At 34.6% G+C, this 24,003-nt stretch overlaps 1 long non-coding RNA gene across 1 annotated transcript in view; it reads right to left on the reverse strand.

Moving 5' to 3' along the window:
- The window catches only part of LOC136038801 (uncharacterized), a 36,867-nt gene extending 13,148 nt beyond the window's left edge, over positions 1-23,719 (reverse strand). Inside the window, exon 1 of the long non-coding RNA XR_010620306.1 lies at positions 23,350-23,719. This is a non-coding gene — a long non-coding RNA (uncharacterized LOC136038801). The remainder of the gene's footprint in view (positions 1-23,349) is intronic.
- Between the last annotated feature and the right edge of the window lie 284 nt (positions 23,720-24,003).

Here is a 24,003-nt window from a genome sequence, read left to right on the forward strand (position 1 = left end):
ATGATGGGAATTTTAAAAATAGCCTGAAACACCTCAAAAATGGCTTCGGATCGAAAAAAGAGATACACCGATGGAATTGTCATTGCCTAAAACCTCTAAGAGAATTTTTCAGTATCCTGGCTTGATCAACTAAGAAAATCACTTTTTTTGCATCGGTATCACTGATATGTCCTCCCTTTTTTGTCCTTTTTCCCCCTTCTTCTGACAGTCAAGAAGCTTTTGCGGACCGGGAACAATCAAAACTAATGTGACTTAAATTTTTATTATATCTAAGCTGCTAGTTGGCGCTAATAAGGTTTGAGGGGGGGGCGGTATTTATATGTGATTTATTGTATTTTATGTATTTATATGTGAACATTTTATTAGTTTGTTGTTTTTTTTTTTTGGGGGGGGGGGCTATTTTTATGGGGCGGGGGATTACGAATTTCTTTTTAGTCGTATAGAGAAAGAAGTGAAAAGGGGAAGGGATTTAATGATTGAAATAATAAATTTGATCTAGTACCATTGCTATCTGACCTAATTTTATGTGCTAAATAATAAATTGCTCGGCTAAAGACTATAATTGCACATAAAGCTTATTGTGTAAATGAAGAAAATATTTTTCGGTTAAAACTTATACTTACTTAGATCCTCGGAAGTTATCGACAAGTATATATATATATATATATATATATATATATATATATATATATATATATATATATATATATATATATATATATATATATATATATATATATATATATATATATATATATATATATATATATATATATATATATATATATATATATATTTAAATGAATTATTTTGCTATTGCGTTAACCTAGAGTGTGATTTAAAACCTATTTTTTGTATTTATCCATATTCCATATCTGAACAAAACATGCTTTACTTTTCACCAAATTATCCCCAAGTAATCCCCCTTTGTAGGGAAGAAGGAATAGGAGAAGCTTTAGCTTCCTTAAAATACAATCATAAAATATCAAAAGGGTTAATCAGTTTTTATTCGGAAGAGTGGAGGGATGACAAGCACTTGGATAGTGGGCTCAACAGTGGAAAATATCTATTTAGGTCATCTGAGCCATTACTTAAACAAAACAACATATATTTACGGATTTATTTATATTCCGAAGGGTGCAGAATCAGCCCTCGCCCCTCTGGGTAAAATTTTGAACAGTGAAATTGTGTAAACTAAGACCCCTTTATAGCTCTGAAATTTGCCTTAGATGTGACGCTGTCATATTCGATTTTTGAGGTGGGATGCCCCCTTTTAGAACCAGTTGTCACCTGCCAAGCGTGGCGGAAACTGCCCTAAGTATGTTAAAAACTATACTATTTGAGTTAGAAACTTTACCAAGTGTGGTGGAAACTGTGCCAAGCGTGGCAGAAGTGTGCGACAGACGAGGCATTCAGAGATGTACACCTTGTGGGAAGTGGGTGGCCCCTGATTATTTTTTATTCATTTGATGAACGTGATTCGAAAAAGCATAGGTGTAATACTGAATAGATATTTAATTGCATGTTCCATCAACAAGCCTTTTGTATTTGGATCTGAACAATTCATTTTGTTTTTCTCTATCGGACAAGCGACGAATAAGAATTGGCCTGATCTGCTGTGGTCAGCTTTCCCTTTTAAAGGCAGAGAGAAATCTCGAGTGGACAGAAGAAATAAAGCGTAAAATAGGATTGATTGGCCTTGATACTTTTACGCAATAAACTGAAAGCGTGCTTGGAATCGAATATTGGCCAATTATCTAATAATTTCAAGTGCTAGTTACTTTGATTACACCACTCAAAGTTGAATATTCAAAATTCTAGCTTTAAATAAACCGTTTTAGCTCAACTGATTATATTCGTGAGACTAACAACGAGAAATTATAAAAGAAAATATTTTTTCTTTTTTTCTTCTTTTGATAAATGGACTGATGGATATTAATGACGTAAAACCAATGGATAGGTCAGTAAAACAAATGAAGTAATTTTAGTAGCTAATCTCAAATCAGTCGGTAGAAATGACTAGCCAGCCTATGTTCACTAAACAGTTCTTTTTATTTAATTATATAACCCGAATTTTTTTTTTAGCTTTTTAACAGAATTCCTTTTTTTTCTACGAGCCTAAGAAAATTTGCCTCACTTTCAAAAATGGGGAAAATATCTCCTAAAAGTCAAAGAGCCACAAGGAAAGGCCCGCCACCAGATTCAGTGTATCCGAGAATCCTACTGTATGAAACAGTTGAAGCTCAACGTATAGTTCATTTACAATTAGTTTTTATAATTAAATAATAATTGATGGTGGCTCTTTGGGAAACGGTCTGATAAAAATGCATTCCACGTAGTATCATCTTTAAGTATCAATAAAATAAAAACTGTATGAATTTAGATAAAATGGAAGATCCTTCTTTGAACAACACTACTAACAAGTTTACTAGCGAGTTGTACCCTTTTTTTCATATGTTATTAAAGTTTATTTTTTTTACTTCTGACATGGTTTAGTTTTGACAAATAAGACATTCCATTGATTCAAAAATTTCGTAGATAATCCAATAGATATAATTAGAAACAAGAATGAAAAATTAGAACTAACTTATCGGATCGTTAGAATGAAATTTATTTTCACCTTCTGTCTTTGGATTCTGAGTAGGAATATAGTGGTGATAGTATGAAGATTGTAATGTAGTTAAAATTGTAGTCTGGGGCTCAGAAGAGGGAAGAGAAAGTTATAACAAGGGGTTGCTCTGTCAGAAATCATGGACACAAGGTGGAGCGTGAACACCGTGGCGGAATAATGCCAAGCTCTTTAGGGATTGTGTTTAGCAAGGCAAAACTATGTGGCACACATGATATTCTTAATTATTCACCTAGTAGTGAGAAGTCAGCACCCCCTCGAAATATATTCTAAATCTCTCTTTAAATATCTCTTTAAATATGTAAATAAACAAAAAATAACGTTACTAAAGCGATGTTTAAAGTATTCTTTCAAGAGCCCCCCCCCCCCCCCCCCTGGAAAGAAAATACTATGTCCTATAAGTAAAATTCTGGCTTAACCTTTACCAGGAATGCATGTACGAATCATTTATTACATCATTCTAACGCCAAATGTCAAAATAGAGAGAAAAGTTTTAGCAGTAAATGATTAAATTAGAATAAAAATAACTACCAAACCTACACTGAGCACTGTAGAAACTTTATCAATAAAAAAATTATATTAAATATTTCAAACAGAATATTTCTGTCCTTCAAAGTTTTTTTTTATATTATTGAGGCGCTGTGATTATATCTATATTGTATATTTGTGTTTAACATTCCTTTAATGCAAATAATGTGTTCTCAAAAGCAATAATATTGTAGTTTGTAAAGGCGACACGTTTGAACTTGTTTCGTGTGTGTTTGTTACACTGTGTTAAGTTGAAATATTGATTTATGTGAGTTAAGTTGAAATAATGAGTTATGTGATATATTTGTAAAGAAATTTTCATTTAGGTAAGGCTATGTTCTCTGCCATTATATTACTATTTTTTATTATTTTGTTGTTTAAAAGGATTTCTGATTTTTTTTTTAGTTATTTTTTCTCTGCTTTGGTTTGTTAGCCACAGTGGGCAGAGTTGTTAAATTCCGAGAATTTTGTTCTTTCTGATGCTTGATTAATCCTATTTAGAAAGTATACTGTTTTTTGTTTGTTTTTTTTTGCAGAGTTGAGTAAAACAGAGACAAGTCACAAAACACAATTGCAGATTTAAGTGATTTTCAAACTACGTACATAACTTTTTATGCTAAGTGATTATGCTACGTTATGTAAAGCATGACCTTTCATGCTTAAACAAGACTTTTATGCTAAGTTGACGGAAAAAAATTTATAAAACCGTCATAGCCATCGTCCGGGATCATAAAAATCGTCATAGTCAAAACTACACACAAATTTCAATGTTGAATGGAGATTTCATCTCTGACCAGCCATGAAAGGGTTTCGTGGAAAACATTATTAATTCATTTTTGCTCATCTGGAATTCCATTTTGTTTCTACTATGTTGACTTTTGCATAACGCAACATAAGCTGACATAAGATATATAAACTTACATAATTCTATGAAGATATCGGGTGTACTTTCCTACCTGTTTTTCCCTAGCGTAGTGATTTATATCCGTAATAGTTTATATTTTTGTTTATTATCTAAATAAAAATAAAAAAGTAAAAATTAAAGTACATAGGGAGATATAATACATATAGTACATAGATATAGCACAGATATAACATAGGGAGATATAATTATATGAAGATATAAGGAACCTACGTTCCAGACAAAATTTGCTCCGTAAGATGGCATAACATTACGTAAAAAAAGAAAAAGGTTTTTAATTGTTCAAATGTGAAAGATTCTATGCAGTAGTGTGAAAGCACCATTGGAAAAAATTACCTTGAGGTAAAGAAACAACTAATTTCATCTTACTTCATGTCATTCAAAATTATAATTATTATTAGTATACATATATTATATATATATATATATATATATATATATATATATATATATATATATATATATATATATATATATATATATATATATATATATATATATATATATATATATATATATATATATATATATATATATATATATATATATATATATATATATATATATATATATATATATATATATATATATATATATATATATATATATATATATATATATATATATATATATATATATATATATATATATATATATATATATATATATATATATATATATATATATATATATATATATATATATATATATATATATATATATATATATATATATATATATATATATATATATATATATATATATATATATATATATATATATATATATATATATATATATATATATATATATATATATATATATATATATATATATATATATATATATATATATACATATATAATTATGTGTAATTATACAATTTATTAATGAAAAGATATATAATCCAAGCTGTTGAAAAAATTCTTGAAAGTTAAGTTGAAAAATAGGTTAGTCGAATCATGTCTTAGATCTGTTGTTGCAATTATTATATAATGATGTTTAGGATAGTTTATCTTACAACACTTTTGATTTTTTTAAAGATCCTGTAATGTTATTAACTTTTTTTTAGAAAGTAAGAAGTTTAAGAACAAAATCTTTACCTTTAACAAAAGTGTTGTAATTCGGATGGTATGATATCTATTGACGGTGAATAGACTAGTTAGCAAAAGAAGAACTACTTTTTTGTTAGTTAATGCGTATTTGTACATTTACTTTGACTTATGTGCAATTAATTGAAATTGTATCATAAATAAATACCATTCATTATTTAATGTTTGTTTTTGTTTCTGCATTAGCCTGTTATTATATTCTAGCATGCATATTGGTAATATAACAAAAGGTCGCAAGCTTTTGGTAACAAAAGCTCGTAATAGACTTCTTCCAGCTGCCCAAAAGTCGATATCTGTCAAAGAGAGATTTGATGTTTTCCTTGAAAAAGACTGATTTGGTTTATTTCTTAGGGTGACTATAGAGAAGTAAGGGGTGAACTGGGCTTCCATGCCCTCCTCAAAAGAAAACAAATACACAGAATCTGAAAACTTTAAAACACTCAGAAAAACATGGTACTTTTTAGGATTTTTCACATCCCCCCCCCCACTCAAAAATTATTACGGCCATAGAAAATATTTACGATTTTCAAAAATAGTTCCTCTGATTAGTAGAATGAGTGTGAGGGACATAGCATACGTAAATGGCAATCAAAGCTTAAAGGATCCTTCGTATTAAAAACGTAAGACTTATGTTAGGTTTAATACAAGGGTTGCTGCGTTTCATGTAATACTCTTATGTTTATATCCTTCTATATCGAAACGGTTCCCTTTACACTGGAGCGTTATTTGTCATAGCGTAAGTTGAAAATCATCATAGAGAACGATCACAATCATCAATAGCAGAATCTTTGAGTCTGCAAACCATGGCATTAAGAAGACAGTGACATGGTTGTGATATGGTTGATACGTTGATATGTGATATGTTGATATGGTTGTGATATGGTTGGGTGCATGCTGCTGCAGCTACCCTTGAGAAGTCCAATCAGCAAGGAAGGCACGTTATGCATAGATTTTTCATAAGCCGATATTTTTTTCTGTTTGCAAGTCAATTTATTTGGTTTTACTTTCTTTTTTTTACTATTTTCCCTGAAAAGGAAGGGTCATTTCGGCTATACAAGTGCTTTCTAGCTTCTGCGAATTCAGATTTTTTGGAAACGATCCATTTTTGCCTTGTAATCGTAAACGTTAGAAATATGTTGAACTTCTTCCGTTAAGGGTTTAGCGTATCGTTCCGTCTTATGTTAATGTAAAATGAATGTTTGATCTGTTTTTTACGGTTTTTTTACCCCCTTCTCACATCAAAAAATACCCCGCTCCTTCCGAGCAAAACCCTGGATATGACCTTGACTAAGGGGCTACTTTTCTTGATTTTCAGATTCGTTGTAATCATTATTTAAAGAAAGAAAATTATGTTAGTGTAAATAAAATATTTGGTGAAGCCAAATTTTGAAACATTTTATCTCGTTTGTTGAGGATATGTGCAGTATTATCGACTCCCTCAAAGTTGGGGTCCCTAAATTAAAGTTTTACTTGCTAATTGACTAACACGGCCTTGTCAGCCATAATTGAAATAGTGGGGGTATTTCTTCTCTACTCCAAATGTCACCTTCAATAATCAGCTGTTTAATTAGAATAAATTGAAAGCAGTAAAAAAGAAACTTTAGCGTAAAAATCGAGGTATTGACGAGGGGGCGAACCCTCTCATATACGTAATAATTTCTTTTGTAATAGTTTTAATGTTGCTCCTTATTTTCAGTTGGGAAAACTTGTATTTTTATTTAATTTCTGATCTTTTGTTAAACAATGCTGGGAAATCCGGCACTTCTTCATGGAAAATTCCCTTTCGCTCTGCAAAATTCCCCGAAAGAAAAATCCTCTTATGCAGCCCCCTCCTCCCGGCACCCACCAGAAAGAATTCCTCCCGAAAACGTCTGCATACTTCCCAATAACCAATGCTATATGTAAACAATGGGCAAAGTTCATAACTTGCAGCCCTTCCCCCGGAGACTGTGGGGGATTAAGTCATCCTCAAAGTTGTTACATTTTTCGACTGTGCCGAACAAAAAGGCTATCTCAAAATTTTATCTGGTGACCTTCGAAAAAAAATGAGCGTTGAAGGGGGTCTAGTATCCCTCCAATTTTTCGGTCAATTATACAGAACACTAGAGCTTTTAACTTCTGCTCGAATGAGCGTGTTCAAGATATTCTAGGACCGCTGGGTCGATACAATCAACCGTGGAAAAAAACACGCATCCGTGATCTTTCTCCTGGCAAAAAACTGGAGCTTGAAGCCTGTACAGTATTTTTATTATTGTACAGTATTTTGATTTTTATTAAGATCTTATGACTTTAGGAGTGGTTCCCCCTTTCTACGAAAATAAGGCAAATTTTCCAGGCTCATAACTTTTGATGAGTAAGGCTAAACTTGATGAAACTTATATATATGTAATTAGTGTAAAATCCAATTCTTTTGATGTATCTATTGCATCAAACTTCCGTTTTTTTTTAGAGTTTCAGTTACTGTTGAGCCGGGTCGCTTCTTACAGTTCGTTACTACGAACTGTTTCATTTACTTAAATGCTCCAATACAAATGAGCACAAATTTTTTTTTGTGCTCATTTAAAATGGTAAAACCAGGTATATGTCCTATTCACCACTCTTCACCCTTTTTGTTTTATTCGGAATTAACCATTTCGGAAACTCAGCCATTCAAATATCACATCATAGGTGAAAATATCGTAATTTTTTTTTTAGTATTTAACACTGAACAAAACTTGGTATAAGGCACAGATGTTGGTGTGACAAAGCCAATGAACTTATGAACTAAAATCTCCAAAATTTCCAAGGTTTCAAATAACTTCTATTATTGTGGCGATGAACCACTATTGGGAAAAATTGGTGTCCATAACTGTCTAAATTACATCTAACTTTTGACTTTAAGTCGATTCAAAAAGAAAAATTCTTCCTTTGTTTTTAATATGTATTTTCCTTTAAAAAAAATTAAGACTTAACCTATATAAGCTACATCCAAACAGTTCGCAGTAACGAACTGTAAGCAAGGGGTAGCTCGACCCTAAATATAATCAAAACTCTAACAAACAGAATTTTGACAAAAATAGATGCACCAAAATAATTTGCTTTTATACTGATTCCAAATAAATAAAATTCCTCAAGTCCAATGTTGCATGTCAAAAGCTATCAACGTGAGAAAACTTGTTTGATTTTCAAAAAAGGGAAGAAACAACTCCCAAAGGTCGACCGAACTCTATGAAACCACCAGGTTCAGTCTGTCGAAATCACACTATTAAATGCAGCATATCAAAAACCTTACTGAGGAGGTTTCAAAATTCTATCTACAAAAATTTGGAAAACCAGAACATAATTTGCACTTTACTGAAAAAATAGCAGTGTGCATACATCACTCTTTTTTTCAACATCCCCTTTAGCACCCGATTTTCCAACTTAACACTCAAATCAATTCTTAAAATAATCTCTTTTGACAATCTAAATCCACATACTGTCTTTTGTTAATTCGAATTTGCCATCAATATTCTCTCAAATTTTCAAACAGGTGCCCTTTGATTGGCTCCATGCCAAATTATACCGAAATAGAACAAAGGATTAAACTGGAATTAAACAGTTCATGGTGACCAACCGTAGTAAGGAGCGATCCGGCTCAATAGTAAACGAAACTCTAAAAAATGGAATTTTGATGCTAATAGATAAATCAAAAGAATCAGATATTTATTGTGATTTTAAATATATAAATCTCATCAAATTTAATCTTAACTTTCAAAAGTTACGAGCCTGAGAAAATTTGCCTCATTTTGGAAAATAGGGAGAAACACCCCCTAAAAGTCATAAAATCTTAACGAAAATCACACCATCGCATTCAGCATATCAGAGAACCCTACTCTATACGTTTCAAGCTCCTATCAACAAAAACTTGGAATTTCGTATTTTTTGCAAGAAAACCGGTGCGAGTTTATTTGTTGTTTTTTTTCCCATGGATGATCATATCGACCCGTTGGTCCTAAAACGTCACAAGAGGGCTCATTCTAACGGAAATTGAAAGTTTTAGTGCCTTTTTTCATTGATCAACAAAATTGGAGGGCACCTTTGCCCCCCCCACCCTCATTTTTTTCCAAAGTCAACAGATCAAAATTTTGAGATAGCCATTTTGTTCAGAATAGTCGAAAAACCTAATAACTATGTCTTTGGGGACAAATTACTCCCTCACAGTCCCCGGAGAACTGTGTTTACATATCGTGTTGACCAATTTTTACATATAGTAATGGTTATTGGGAAGTGTACAGATATTTTCTCGGGTATTTTATTGGTTGGGGGGAATGAGGGGAGGGGATTGCGTGGGATAGTTTTTCATAGAAAATTTTGTCATGGGGGAAGAGAATTTCCATGAAGGGGCGCAGGATTTTCTAATTTTATTTAAAACAAAACAATGAAAAATATACATGAAAATGTTTTTTCAACTGAAAGTAAGGACCAGCATTAAAACTTAAAAAGAACAGAAATTATTACACATGTGAGGGGTTCATCTCCTCCTAAATACCTCGCTCTTTACTCTAAAGTATTTTTAGTAATTACAACTATTTATTATACGGCCTTTGTGATTCAGGGGTCATTCTTAAAAAATTGGGACAAAATTTAAGCTTTAGTGTAAAAAGTTAGGTATTAAAGAGGGGTCAAACCCTCTCATATACGTAATAAAAATATACAAATATAGAAGTTCGTTACGTAAGTTAATTCGTAAGTTACGCATATTTTTTACTAATAAAAACGTTCGTAAAAAATTAAAAGTTCTAGTTCCCTTTTTAAGTAGCCAAAAGATTGTAGGGCAGCTACACCTCCTCCCCCACCCATTTTTTTCTTAAAACCGTCCGATCAAAACTAAGAGAAAGCCATTGAGCCAAAAAAAAATTACAAATTTCGTTTTGATTTTTCATGTGTGGAGAGCCAAAATCAAAACATGCATTAATTTAAAAACGTTCAGAAATTAAATAAAAAAACAGACTTTTTTAACTGAAAGTAAGGAGCAACATTAAAACTTAAAACAAAGAGAAATTACTTCGTATATGAAAGGGGCTGCTCCCTCCTCAACGCCCCCTATTTACGCTAAAGTTTTTTACTGTTTTAAAAAGTAGAGCTGAGAGAAAGAGTCGAACTTTAGCGCAAAGAGTGGGGCGTTGAAGAAGGAACAGCCCCTTTCATATACGAAGTAATTTCTGTTCGTTTTAAGTTTTAATATCGCCCCTTACTTTTAGTTAAAAAAACTTGCTTTTTTATTTAATACCTTCATAGACTTAGCCTTAATAGTGCTAGTATGACAGTAGTTGTGGTGGTAGTAGGAGAAGTAGTTGAAGCGTTAGTGTTGTGTTAGTAGTAGTAGTAACAGTATGAGCAGCAGTATTAATAGCGGTTGTAGCATATACATCTTGCCTTTTGATCAGTTCAACTTCCCTCTCATAACGCCCAAGAAGTTTCACCTTGGCACGGTAAGCTGTTCCAAAAATATTGCTGATATGCATATTTGACCCCCCTTGACGCCCTTTTCATCTTAATGCTCTAAGCCTAACAAGCTGTTGCAGTTGAAGGAGTAGTTGGAGCAGTTAAGTAGGAGTAGTAGTATTGGTAAAATCAGCAGAGGTAGCATGCATATATTACTTTTTCGTCAATTTATCTTCCATTTTAAGCATTCTCTGAAAATTCCAGTCAATGATCTTGTCAATTGATCTTCCATTTTAAGTTTTCTCTGAAAATTGTACTAGTATCCTAGTAGTAGTGGTAATAGTAGGAACAATGCTAGCAGTAATAGTGTAATATTGTTAGTAGTAGTAACATTAGTAGCAGCAGTATTAATAGCAGTAGTAGCTGGTACATTCTTTGTTTTTGTCAATACATTCTGTGTTTTGGTCAATTGAATATTCCACTCATGATACCCTTGAAATTTCCTCTTGATACGATAATTCGTTCTAAAAATATTACTGATACGCCCGTATCAGCAATCTCTCTGCAAATAATATGCTTTGATTTAGTCCAACATTCCTCCTCAACTTGTCCTCAGATGTTTATTTCGATATCCTTAGCCTTAGTAGTACCCACTACAGAAGTAGTAGTTTTAGCGATAGTGGTGGTAGTAGTAGTAGTAGCTGTGGTAGCAGTAGAATCAGCGGTAGTTGTGTAGCAGCAGCGCGCAAATGTTGCCTTTTAGGTCAATTGATCATCTCTCTTATCACTTCCTGAAAGTTCCAAATTAATATAATCAATCATTCCTGAGTTACGCCCTTTTGTACACATGTACGCATAATGTGTGTTGATTTAGTTCAACACTCCCTCAGATTCCTTGGAAGTGTCACCTCAAAACCCTTTGTGTTCCGCGAAAGTAGTAGTCAAACATGCATACCTTTTCTAATAACATGCACTGTATGTAAAGAAAGAACAAATTATCTAATTTAAAGCCCTTCCCCAGAGGCGTCGGGAAAGCGAGGACGGGATTAACATTAACAAACACATATTTACTGAACCTTCAACAACAGTGAAAAAAAATAGGTGTCTGAAAATTTTGTTTCGATGTTTGTTTTTTGGAAATGATGGGCATGAGGGGGGGCTGCTGTCAAATCACATTTGACTCTTAAAAAGGGCACTAAATATTTTAATTTCAAATCAAATGAGCATAAGTTGAAGTTTATACGGTAAGCCATTCCATAAAAACGCTATACGATCCAAGGGCTTAAATTTTAACCCTTACTCCTGGGCTTCGGGGGGTTGTGCCAACCCTAGAGGCATTGTTTTATGTTCTTTGGACCATTTTGAGAGAAATGGCTATGTCATAATTTCAATCAGATGTGTCTAGTGAAAAGAGAGCTAGTTGGGGGGAGGGGGCTAAATGCCCTCCATCAAATTTGACTCTTAAAAGAGGACCAGAACTTCCAATTTTCAACCAAATACTACTCCTATAAAATTTATTCAGCCATGCCTTCCGTGAAAACCCTAAGCGTCCCCGGGGCATAACTTACAACCCTTGCTCCTAGACTCTTGGTGTTTTTTACAACCCCAAAATCCTTTTTATATGAGCTTTAGACTATTTTGAATAAAATTGCTATCTCAAAATTTCAATTGAATGACATTCCGGGACAATACGAAGTGTATTTGCGTGCCCTCTGATCCCTGTTACTGCTAAAGGAAAAAAAAGCAGTAGAACTTATGATTACCAATCCAATGAGCCACATTTTAAATTTATATAGCCACCCTTTCTTTAAAAATCTTACATGCCCCCAGGGTATAACTTACAACCCATGCCCTGAGGGCTGTGGGGGGTGGTCATCTTCAGAAACATTTATTCCGGAACTGCGCTGAGCAAAATGGCTATCTCGAAATTTTAATTGGATGTTTCCGGAGGAATGATGGGCGTGGGGGGCTGGTTTCCCTCCGATTGCTCTTGACTACTAAAAAGGACAGTAGCTCTTTAGAATTCCAGTCGAATGAGCCCTTTTTGAAGTTTCTACGACAACTCCTTCTATACGAAGTGCCCTGGTCAAAAGCAAACCAAAAAAAAAATAATAATAATGAATAAATAATACATTGTGCCAACATCGGTCTTTACTTAGGCAGCTCTATTCTGCTGCCTATAATTGTATGAAATTTGAGATTTAACTCTGCTTTAATAAAAGTCTAATTTTGACTTTCTCATACACTTTCATCTTCTTTTTTTTTTTCTCTCTTAGCCCTCTAATTTCGTTTTAACAATTTTTATTTTCATTCTTTCTACATAAAATTAAAAATCATAAAAAGTCGGGGAGACATGATGTATGGACTGATCATAATGACAGGAACAACTCAATTATTCAATTATCCGAAGGTCACTTAGCATCCCTTGAAAGGGCTCAGTTATGCCAATGCTTAGAAATACATCATCTGCCTTTACATATGACTGTAAAAGACAATTCAAAGGGGAAAGGGGGAATATTCTTCTTTTCCTGACAAGCCCACATCATCAAGACCTTTCAGGACAAGGTCCAGTTCTGATGATGTTACTGTCCAGGACTTTGACGAATTGAGCCATCGGAAGAAGCAGTTCCAGAATCGGTCAGATGGTCACTGAGGTCTTTTGTCACTAAAATATTTGTGACCCTTTGCACTTGCTACTTATGGATGAGGGATGGTAATTTGCAATAGCTACTGAAGCGGTAAATATATTCATCTTTGAAATATATTCAGCTGGATATTAGATGAAAGTATTCCATTCCAGTATGGAGTAAAATAAACAGTAATGAAGCTATATCTAAATGAAGCAGCTGTTCTTAAATCTTGCAATGTTCAAGTTGAAGTTTATTTTTCTAATACGTTACTGAAACTTACTGCCCCTTGATACGCGTTATGCGTACGCGTTAAATATAAATAACAACTGATTTTTTAAATAAGAGCTAAAACCACATTCAAGATTGAAAAACACAAATCACCCAATATGTAAGGACCCTCCCCCCTCTTTACCCTAAAATTTTAGTAATTTCATAAAAGTACTTTCGAATGCGACAATTACAGTCAGTATTTCATTGTGTTTTATATACCAATTTCCATTTAAAGCATCATATCTGAAACAATATATTGTTTAATGCCAGTTCATTCTCGAAGTGCTGTAAAAAAAATATAAAATTATTTTACATGTTTATTACGCTATAAAATTCATTTAAATTACTGAGATTAAAAAAATGAAGTCAAATTATAACTTATAGAGCGAAGGATTGGGATGGGGACAGTCCTACCTATACATACGATAATTTTCGATTTGTTTTAAGTTTTAATCAACATTAAAAAAAGCTTATCATTTCCAATTTGTGTTCTTGTTTAATTTAACTTTAGGAATATCCTACATATTCAAGGCTGGCTGCTACCCTTTCAACCACCCTTGCGCTCTGTACAGTAAAGTTGAACTTCCTTTTTTTTCAACTTCGTTTTTTTTACAACAAGCTTTGTGAGGACGGAGAGGTTCATTTTCACGTACAACAATTGTAACCCGTACGTAACTGTGAGAGCTTTTTTAACAGCTTCTTTTCATCTGTTAGTTTCCTATTCCTTTGAAAAATGCAAACGCAAACAAGCCCTTTAATTCCCGAAACATTTGTAAAAAAACAAGAGCTAAGAGCTCATATGGCACTTGTGACGAGGCGAGAAGAGCTAAGAGCCAAGAGATCATATGGTATGAGCTCTAACAAAATTCTATGAATCAATAGATTGATTTAAAAAAGAAAATAAGATGCTTAATGCCGGTCAGGATTTAAAATAAGAGCTCTGAGTCACGATGTCCTTCTAAATATCAAAATTCATTAAGATCTGATCACCCACTCGTAACTTATAAATACCTGATTTTTTCTAATTTTTCCTCTCCTTTTAGCCCCCCAGATGGTCTAATCTGGGAAAACGACTTTATCAAGTCAAATTGTGCAGCTCGCTGACACGCCTACCAATTTTCATCGTCCTAGCACATCCAGAAGCACCAAACTCGCCAAATCACTGAACCCCTCCCCCCAACTCCCCCAAAGAGAGCGAATCCAGTACGATTCTGTCAATCACGTATAAAGGACATTTGTTTATTCTATCCACAAAGCTTCATCCCGATTTTTCCACTCCAAGTGTTTTTCCAAGATTTCCCCCTTCAACTCTCCCCAATGTCAAAAGATCTGGTCGGGATTTGAAATAAGAGCTCTGAGACATGAATTCCTTCTAAACATCAAATTTCATTAAGATCCGATCATCTATTCGTAAGATAAAAATACCCCAATTTTCACGTTTTCCAAGAATTCCGGTTTCCCCCTCCCCCCCAATGTCACAGGATCTGGTCGGAATTTAAAATTAGAACTTTAAAGCACAAGATCCTTCTAAATATCAAATTTCATTAAGATCTGGTCACCCTTTCGTAAGTTACAAATACCTCAATTTTCAAAATTATCCCCCCCCCAATTCCACCAAAGAGAGCAGATCCGGTCCGGTTATATCAGTCACGTATCTTAGACAGGTTTCTATTCTTCCCATCCAGTTTCATCCTGATCTCACCACTTTAAGTATTTTCTAAGATTTCCGGTCCCCCAACTGCCCCCCCCCCAATTACGCTTGATCCGGTTGAGATTTAAAATAAGAGATCTGAGTTACGAGGTCCTTCTAAATATGAATTTTCATGAAGATCCGATCACTCCTTCGTAAGTTAAAAATACGTCATTTTTTCTTATATTTCAGAATTAGCCCCCCCCCCAATAGAGCGGATCCGTTCCAATTATGTAAATCACGTATGTAAGACTTCTGCTCTTATTTTTCCCACCAAGTTTCCTCCCAATCCCTCCAATCTAAGCGTTTTCCATGATTTTAGGTTCCCCCACCCCAAACTTCGCCCAATGTCACCAGATCCGGTCAGAATTTAAAATAAGAGCTTTGAGACCCGATATCCTTCTAAATATCAAATTTCATTGAGATCCGATCACCCGTTCGTAAGTTAAAAATACCTCATTTTTTCTAATTTTTCAGAATTAACCCCTCCCCCAACTACCCCAAAGAGAGTGGATCCGTTCCGGTTATGTCAATCATGTATCTAGGACTCGTGATTATTTTTCCCACCAAGTTTCATCCCGATCCCTCCACTCTAAGTGTTTTCCAAGTTTTAGGTTTCCCCTTCCCAAATTCCCCCCAATGTCACCAGATCCGGTCGGGTTTAAAATAAGAGCTCTGAGCCACGATTTCTTTCTAAATATCAAATTTCATTGAGATCCGATCACCCGTTCGTAAGTTAAAAATACCTCATTTTTTCTAATTTTTCAGAAATAACGCCCCCCCCCAACTACCCCAAAGAGAGCGGATTCGTTCCGTTTATGTCAATCATCTATCTAGGACTTGTGTTTGTTTTTCCCACCATGTTTCATCCCGATCCCTCCACTCTGTATTTGCCAAGTTTTAGGTTTCCCCCTCAAAACCCCCCCCCCCCCCAATATCACCAGATCCGGTCGGGATTTAAAATAAGAGCTCTAAGACACGATATCCTTCTAAATATCAAATTTCATCGAGATCCAATCACCCGTTCGTAAGTTAAAAATACCTCATTTTTTCTAATTTTTCAGAATTACCCCCCCCCCCCCCCAACTACCCCAGAGAGAGCGGATCTGTTCCGATTATGTCAATCATGTATCAGGGACTTGTGCTTATTTTTCTCATCAAGTTTCATTACGATCCCTCCACTCTAAGTGTTTTCCAAGATTTTAGGTTTTCCCCCCTCCAACTCCCTCCAATGTCATCAGATCCGGTCGGGATTAAAATAAGAGCTTTGAGACACAATATCATTCCAAACACCAAATTTCATTAAGATCCCATGACCGGCTCATAAGTTAAAAATACTTCATTTTTTCTATTTTTTCCGAATTAACCGGCCCCCCACTCCCCCCAGATGGTCAAATCGGGAAAAAGACTATTTCTGATTTAATCTGGTCCGGTCCCTGATACGCTTGCGAAATTTCATCGTCCTAGCTTACCTGGAAGTGCCTAAAGTAGCAAAACTGGGACCGACAGACAGACAGACAGACCGACAGACCGACAGAATTTGCGATTGCTATATGTCACTTGGTTAATACCAAGTGCCATAAAAACGGTTAAACTAATTACTAGACTACTATTACCATGGTCTATATGGTCTTTCACCCAATAGCAGTCAAACTGTAGCTTAAATAGTGGAGCATTGGGGGCGGGGAAAGTTTTGTTTATATGTACGATGATTTCGGTTCGTTTTTTTTAATGTCTGTTTTAAGTTTTGACGTCTCTTATATCTAATTTTTGTTCGTTTTAATATTGGCTTTAAGACCGTGCTTTGCTGACCCCCCTCAAACCCTGCTTCATTCTTTACACTAAAGTTGAACTTTTTATTATAGCAATCCTTTGAGGATGGAGAGGTGCATTTAGTTGTATTTGCTTCACGCAATATAGTAGAATTAACTAAAATATGAGGAACTCGCTGCTCCTCATGCTCCAATCTTTACGCTGAAGTTTCAATCAGTTTCTTAGAAGAGGGAGGGGGAGAGGACGTGATTTTTGAAGTGAGTTTCAGGTAGTCATTTTTCAGTTTTTCAGGAGGCGGGAGGCTTACGTATTTTTTTCCTCGGAGCTTCCCCCTCTTGGTTCTTTACATCTAAGAATGGAGTTTTTTTGCCTCGGCACACATACAGAATGTTCATTACAAATATATTCCTTTAAATAAAAGAAGCCTAGAAAATTAATAGGCACCTCCTCCTCCCCTTTGTTCTGAGAGACATTTCATGGAAGACTGGAAGATTAAAATAAACAGAAATTATTCCGCATGTGAGGTGTGCTGTCACCTACTCAATCCCCTGCTCTTTACAGTAAGGTTTATATTGCTATTAAGTTCCTTCTTATTCTAATTCAACATCTCTTGTATTTGAGCTATGGTACTTAAATAATTGAGGCGAAAATTTAAACTTTAGCATAGAGTTCGTTTTCTGTTCGTTTTAGGCTTGACGGTTGCTCTTTACTTCCATGTGAGAAAACTTGTTTTTTTTTATATTTAGCTGCAGTTATAAATCACTATGTTACGTATGGCGTCCTTTACAAATTATTACAGTTAAGACCGACTGCTTCGTTTAGTTATTCAGCAGAAGTGATTACTACGAAGGAAACCGTATAAAATATTTAAAGTTTTTGCCTCATTTCTTTTAAGAGAATTTTCTAAATCTCGGCGTGTACTGGCGTCTGCTAAAAACTAGCTTAATCTTTTTCCCTTTGCCCCTAGAGAGCCAAATACAAATTTCGTCAGTGTTGCGAAAATATTTCAATATTAGCTATATAATAGAATACAACATAATTTCCACTGACAAGAGTGCTACCAGGAAATTCCACAGGGGTGCAAGCACTACCAAGAAGTTTTATTTTTATTAGGACTCAAATTCGCGTATTTCTGGTATTCCATCTTTTGATACATTTTTTGAATATTCTCTTGCTTCTTGAGGGTATCGTCAATCACGCCTTCCCTGGTCCCCATTTGGTAGTATCCATGGCAACTGATCATGCCAATTAAATTTGAAATTGAATTTCTTGCTTTAGTGCAAAACAGACGTTTAACTTTTTTGTCAACTTGGCGCAAAGTGAATGCTCAACACTGATAATATAGGAGCAAATTTTGCACTAAAATAAAGAACTATTTAATATACTGATTAGTATTACTTCCTGAGACCCCCCCCCCAACAGCACAATAAATTGTCTGAAAGTTCTATGGTCAGAATGCTACAAAATATGATGCTCGTTCAAGAAGGTCATCGATGTCAATGGACTCGATTGTGCGCAAAATAGCAGAGAAGACTGTCATATCAGTAGATTAATATTACGAAGTGTCAGCGAAAAACTGGAATTACATCACAAAAGTTCAAAGGACTTTTACTTTGTAGGAAGGGATAATATTTAGTGGGGGAGGGGCTCAGCTTAAATAAAAGTCTCACGAATAGGGGAGCCACGTGGAAACATATATGTAGTTTTGGGAAGAATTGCAAAAATCGTGGGAGTCCGTGAGAGGGAGGCACGGATTTAAAGCATCCACTTGTGTGCTCCAGGTGCTAGGAATTTAACGTGTCTCTACTAAATTTTCCTCCAACCTTTTATTCCAAGAGTAGAAAAAGCTGAATATCAATCAGGAGCTTCCTAATTATGTAAACAATCACACAGTCTCTGATTCTCAAAACACTTTTCAGTCTCAAAATTAGAACTGCTACTAAGGAATCTAGTTTTACCGTATAGATGACTATGTAGGGTATCAGGATCTGGGGGGTGGTGGACATGAGGTAGATCCACTCACCGATTAATAGCAGATCTTGAAAATAAAACTGATATATATTTCCTGTAAAAATAAAAATACTTGTATCATAGACTTTATTTGTAATAAGCTAATATTATGTAATTTACTATGCTGTTTTTTTTTGTAATAACAATAAACTAGATTTTTAGTCACTACAAATTGAAGCTTTTATCTCGTGCTGGGGTTTCCCTACCCGCACTTCCACTTGACTATCATCGGTGTACGCAGTGATCTTGACTCCCTCACACCCTCATGTTGTTTAAGTTTTCAGTTTTTAGCCACACATCGAGGCCAGAGCTAGGTCAATTCCTGTTTAGGGACGACCACTGTAGAGAAATTTATATCTCTCTACAGTAGGGTGACATTATGAATGGTTTATTCGCTCAGCTAGTTAAAAATATCTTATGTTTTTGTAGCTGAATTATTTCAGCAACTGGTTGGGGGGAGAGAGCTTAGTATTACTTTTGTCGAGGGTGCCAAAATTTCCTCAGCCAGCTATGTACTGAGGACTGAAAGATTGAAAATAAACATTGAAATCGTATCTGAAACGTCTGTATACTTTCCAATAACGAATACTATATGTAAACACTGGTTCATAAATTCATAAATTGCAGCCCTTTCTCCGGGGACTGTGGGGGATTACGGCATCCTCACAGACATAGTTATTAGATTTTTCGAATATGCTGAACAAAATGGCTGTCTCAAAATTTTGATCCGGTGACTTTGGGGAAAATTAGCATGGGAGGGGGCCTTGTTGCCCACTATTTTTTTAGTTACTTAAAAAAGGCACTATAACTTTTGACTTCCGTTCTAATGAGACCTCTTAATCAACCTTGAAAAGAAGAAAAAAACAAATAAACACCCATCCGTGATGTTTCTTTTGGCAAAAAATACACAATTCCACATTTTTGTAGATAGGAGCTTGAAACCTCTACAGTATAGTTCTCTAAAATGCTGAATCTGAAGGTGGGGTTTTAACTGAAATTAAATAAAAAAACAAGTTTTTTTTAACTAAAAGTAAGGAGCGACATTAAAACCTAAAACGAACAGAAATTACCCCGTATATGAAAGGGGCTGCTCCCTCTTCAACGCCTTGCTCTTTGCACTAAAGTTTGACTCTTTCTCTCAACTCTACTTTTTAAAACAGTAAAAACTTTAGCGTAAAGAGCAGGGCGTTGAAGAAGGAGCAGCCCCTTTCATACACGGGGTAATTTCTGTTCGTTTTAAGTTTTAATGTCGCTCCTTACTTTCAGTTAAAAAAACTTGTTTTTTTATTTAATTTCTGAACGTTTTTTAGTTAATCCATGTTTTGATTTCGGCTCTCCGCAGATGAATAATTAAAGCGAAATTTGCATATTTACTTATTTGGCTAAATGGCTTTCCCATAGTTTTGATCGAATGATTTTGCGAAAAAAGGAGGGGAAGGAGGCCCAGTTGCTCTCCAATTTTTTGGGTACTTAAAAAGGCAACTAGAACTTTTAGTTTTTACGAATGTTTTCATTAGTAAAAGATATACGTAACTTAAGAATTAGCTTACGTAACAAACTTCTATGTTCATATGTTTTTATTACGTATATGAGAAGGTTCGCCCACTCGTCAATACCTCGTCAATAACTCTTTGCATTAAAGCTTAAATTTTGTCCCCTGAATCACAAAGGCCGTAGAATAAATAGTTGAAATTACTAAAAATCGTCATCACGCCTTCCCTGGCCCCCATTTGGTAGTATGGCCCCCCACAGCACATATCCCCCCAGTTCATTCAAACAACAATGGTACATTTAAACATGCCAAAATTGTTGTGTGTAAATCACACGTGACCAAGACAGCCAAAGTGACAGAGAGAGGTGAAAAAGCGGCCCAGAATGCACCAAAATGAGGGGATTATCCGAAGCAAGTATCCTTGTCTGGATAGAAAGAGAAGATTTTCTACGCAGCTCAGTTAAAGATGGTTTTCTAATATGGCTTTTCTCTAGTAAATGGCTATTTTCTAATAATTTTCTCCATCGTTATCACCAACAAACATTCCAGATACACTACAATCCAAAGGAAGATTAAGAAGCCACCGTAAAGAATTTTTATAAAGAACCCGAAGAGAATTCTCACACCTAGCAGACAGAGATAGTACAAAAGCCAGACCGTACATCGGAGTGCTGTAAGCTCTGAAAAGATTAAATAAAAAAACAAGTTTTTTTAGCTGAAAGTAAGGAGCGACATTAAAACTTAAAATGAACAGAAATTACTTCGTATATGAAAGGGGCTGCTTCCTCATCAACGCCCCGCTCTTTACGCTAAAGTTTGACTCTTTCTCTCAACTCTGCTTTTTAAAATAGTAAAAAACTATAGCGTAAAGAGCGGGGCGTTGATGAGGAAGCAGCTCCTTTAATATACGAAGTAATTTCTGTTCGTTTTAAGTTTTAATGTCGCTCCTTACTTTCAGCTAAAAAAAAACTTGTTTTTTTATTTAATTTCTGAACGTTTTTGAATCAATGCATGTTTTGATTTTGGCTCTCCGCAGAGGAATAAGTATCACGAAATTTGCAAGTTTTTTTTTTGGCTAAATGGCTTTCTCATAGTTTTGATCGAATGATTTTGAGAAAAAGGGAACGGCGGAGGAAGCCTAGTTGCCCTGCAATGTTTTGGTTACTTAAAAAGGCAACTACAACTTTTAATTTTTACGAATGTTTTTATTAGTAAAAGATAAACGTAACTTATAATTAGCTTACGTAACGCACTTTTGTAATCTCATGTTTTTATTACATATATAAGGGGTTCACCCCCTCGTCAGTACCTCGCTCTTTACACTAAATATTAAATTTTGTCCCAATTCATTAAGAATGACAACAAATCACAACCTGAATCACAAAAGCCGTAGAATAAATAGTTGAAATCACTATAAATAATTTAGCGTAAAGAGCGGGGTATTAGGAGGAGGTGAGCCCCTCATAATTTCTGTTCGTTTTAAGCTTTAATGCTGCTCCTTACTTCCAGTTGAAAAAACATTACATATTTATTTTTTCATTGTTTTTTTTAAATAATGCTAGAAAATCCTGCGCTCCCTTCATGGAAATTTTCTTCCCCCATGACAAATTCCTCGATGGAAAGTTTCCCCAACATATCCCCCTATTTTCAACCCCTCCCCCAACCAAAAAATCCCCATGAAAACGTCTGTACACCTCCCAATAACCATTACTATATGCAAGCACTGGTCAAAGTTTGTAACTTGTATCTCCTCCCACGGGGACTGTGGGGGAGTAAGTCGTCCCCAAAGACATAGTTATAAGGTTTTTTGACTACGTTGAATAAAATGGCTATCTCAGAATTTTGATCCGTTTGGGAAAATAATTATCGTGGGAGGGGGCCTAGGTGCCCTCCAATTTTTTGGTCACTTACAGAGGGCACTATAACTTTTCATTTCCGTTAGAATGAGCCCTCTCGCAAGATTTTAGGACCACTGGGTCGATACGATCACCCCTGGGAGAAAAAAAACAACAAAAAAACAAACAAATAAACACGCATCCGTGATCTGCCTTCTGGCAAAAAATACAAAATTCCACATTTTCGTAGATAGGAGCTTGAAACTTCTATAATAGGGTTCTCTGATACACTGAATCTGATGGTGTGGTTTTTATCTGATGATAAAAGATCGTATGACTTTTAGGGGGTGTTTCCTCCTATTTTCTAAAATATGGCAAATTTTCTCAGGCTCGTAACTTTTGATGGGTAAGACTAAACTTGATAAAACTTATATATTTAAAATCAGCATTAAAATTCGATTCTTTTGATGCAGCTATTGGTATCAAAACTCCATTTTTTAGAGTTTTGGTTACTATTGAGCCGGGTCGCTCCTTACTACAGTTCGTTACCACGAACTGTTTGAAAGCATCTTACAGAAGTAAGATGCAGATTATGATACAAAAGTAAGATTACAGAAGTATATATATATATATATATATATATATATATATATATATATATATATATATATATATATATATATATATATATATATATATAAATGGTACATTTAAACATGTCAAAATTGTTTTGCGTAAATTACACTTGACCAAGTCATATATTTGAAATCAGCATAAAAATATGATTCTTTTGATGTTTCTATTGGTATCAAAATTCCATGATAAGAAAATCAGAAACAGAAGAGGTTAAACCGACAGAATTCAACTTCCTCTGCAAAGCTTTTGTTATTAGGCGAATGCTTGAATTGTCACAACAGTAAGATTCCAACATACACTTTTTTTGGACTGGAACTTGAACACTATTCTGTCATAGTCTTTGTTGTATATCCGCATTCAGCACTTTTTAATCAGTATTAAACTCCCATCAAATCAAAAAGGAGGAAAAAACTTACAATACTATACCATATAGGTCCCTTCCCTTGCTTCACTTCAAAAATCCTACATCAAAATCCAAAAAAATCAAACTCCAAAGGTTCAAACTTCCTGCAGAAAACTATTTTAGGCTAGATGTCAACTATATGGTCTGAAGGAAATCAAATTCCGAATTGTAGGAAAGCAAGAACCAAGATTTCAAACTCTTTGATGGAAAAATTGTTTCATGATTGGATGTTACACATGTATATAAAAACCCTGGTCACTACCGCTTCTTTGGCAGATTTGACCAACTGCAGTCCAAGGTTTTATACCCAAGCCCCAAGACATGCACACCTGTTAATAAAACAACAATTTTTATGAATGAACTGTGTTTTCTTTTTACTTTAAAGTCACACGTGCGCTACAAAAGTGGAAAATTGAAACATCGAGAACTTGGCATAAGATGTGTGCATCATCATTAATTTAATCCCAAGTGTTCTTTACTAATACTGTGTCCTGTAATCTTTTGCTAGAATCAGCAAACAGACAAAAAAACTGCTGCTCAATGCTTCTATCTATTCATTACAAGAAAAAAATTGTCGTAAATCTTTGTTCCGATTGGTCATTTATAAAATCATGCTGAAAAGTTGAACTTAGCCCAATTCACTAAACTAAAAAGAAGACACATAATT

Source organism: Artemia franciscana, chromosome 18 (assembly GCF_032884065.1).
Source record: "Artemia franciscana chromosome 18, ASM3288406v1, whole genome shotgun sequence".
NCBI classification, from domain to species: domain Eukaryota; kingdom Metazoa; phylum Arthropoda; class Branchiopoda; order Anostraca; family Artemiidae; genus Artemia; species Artemia franciscana.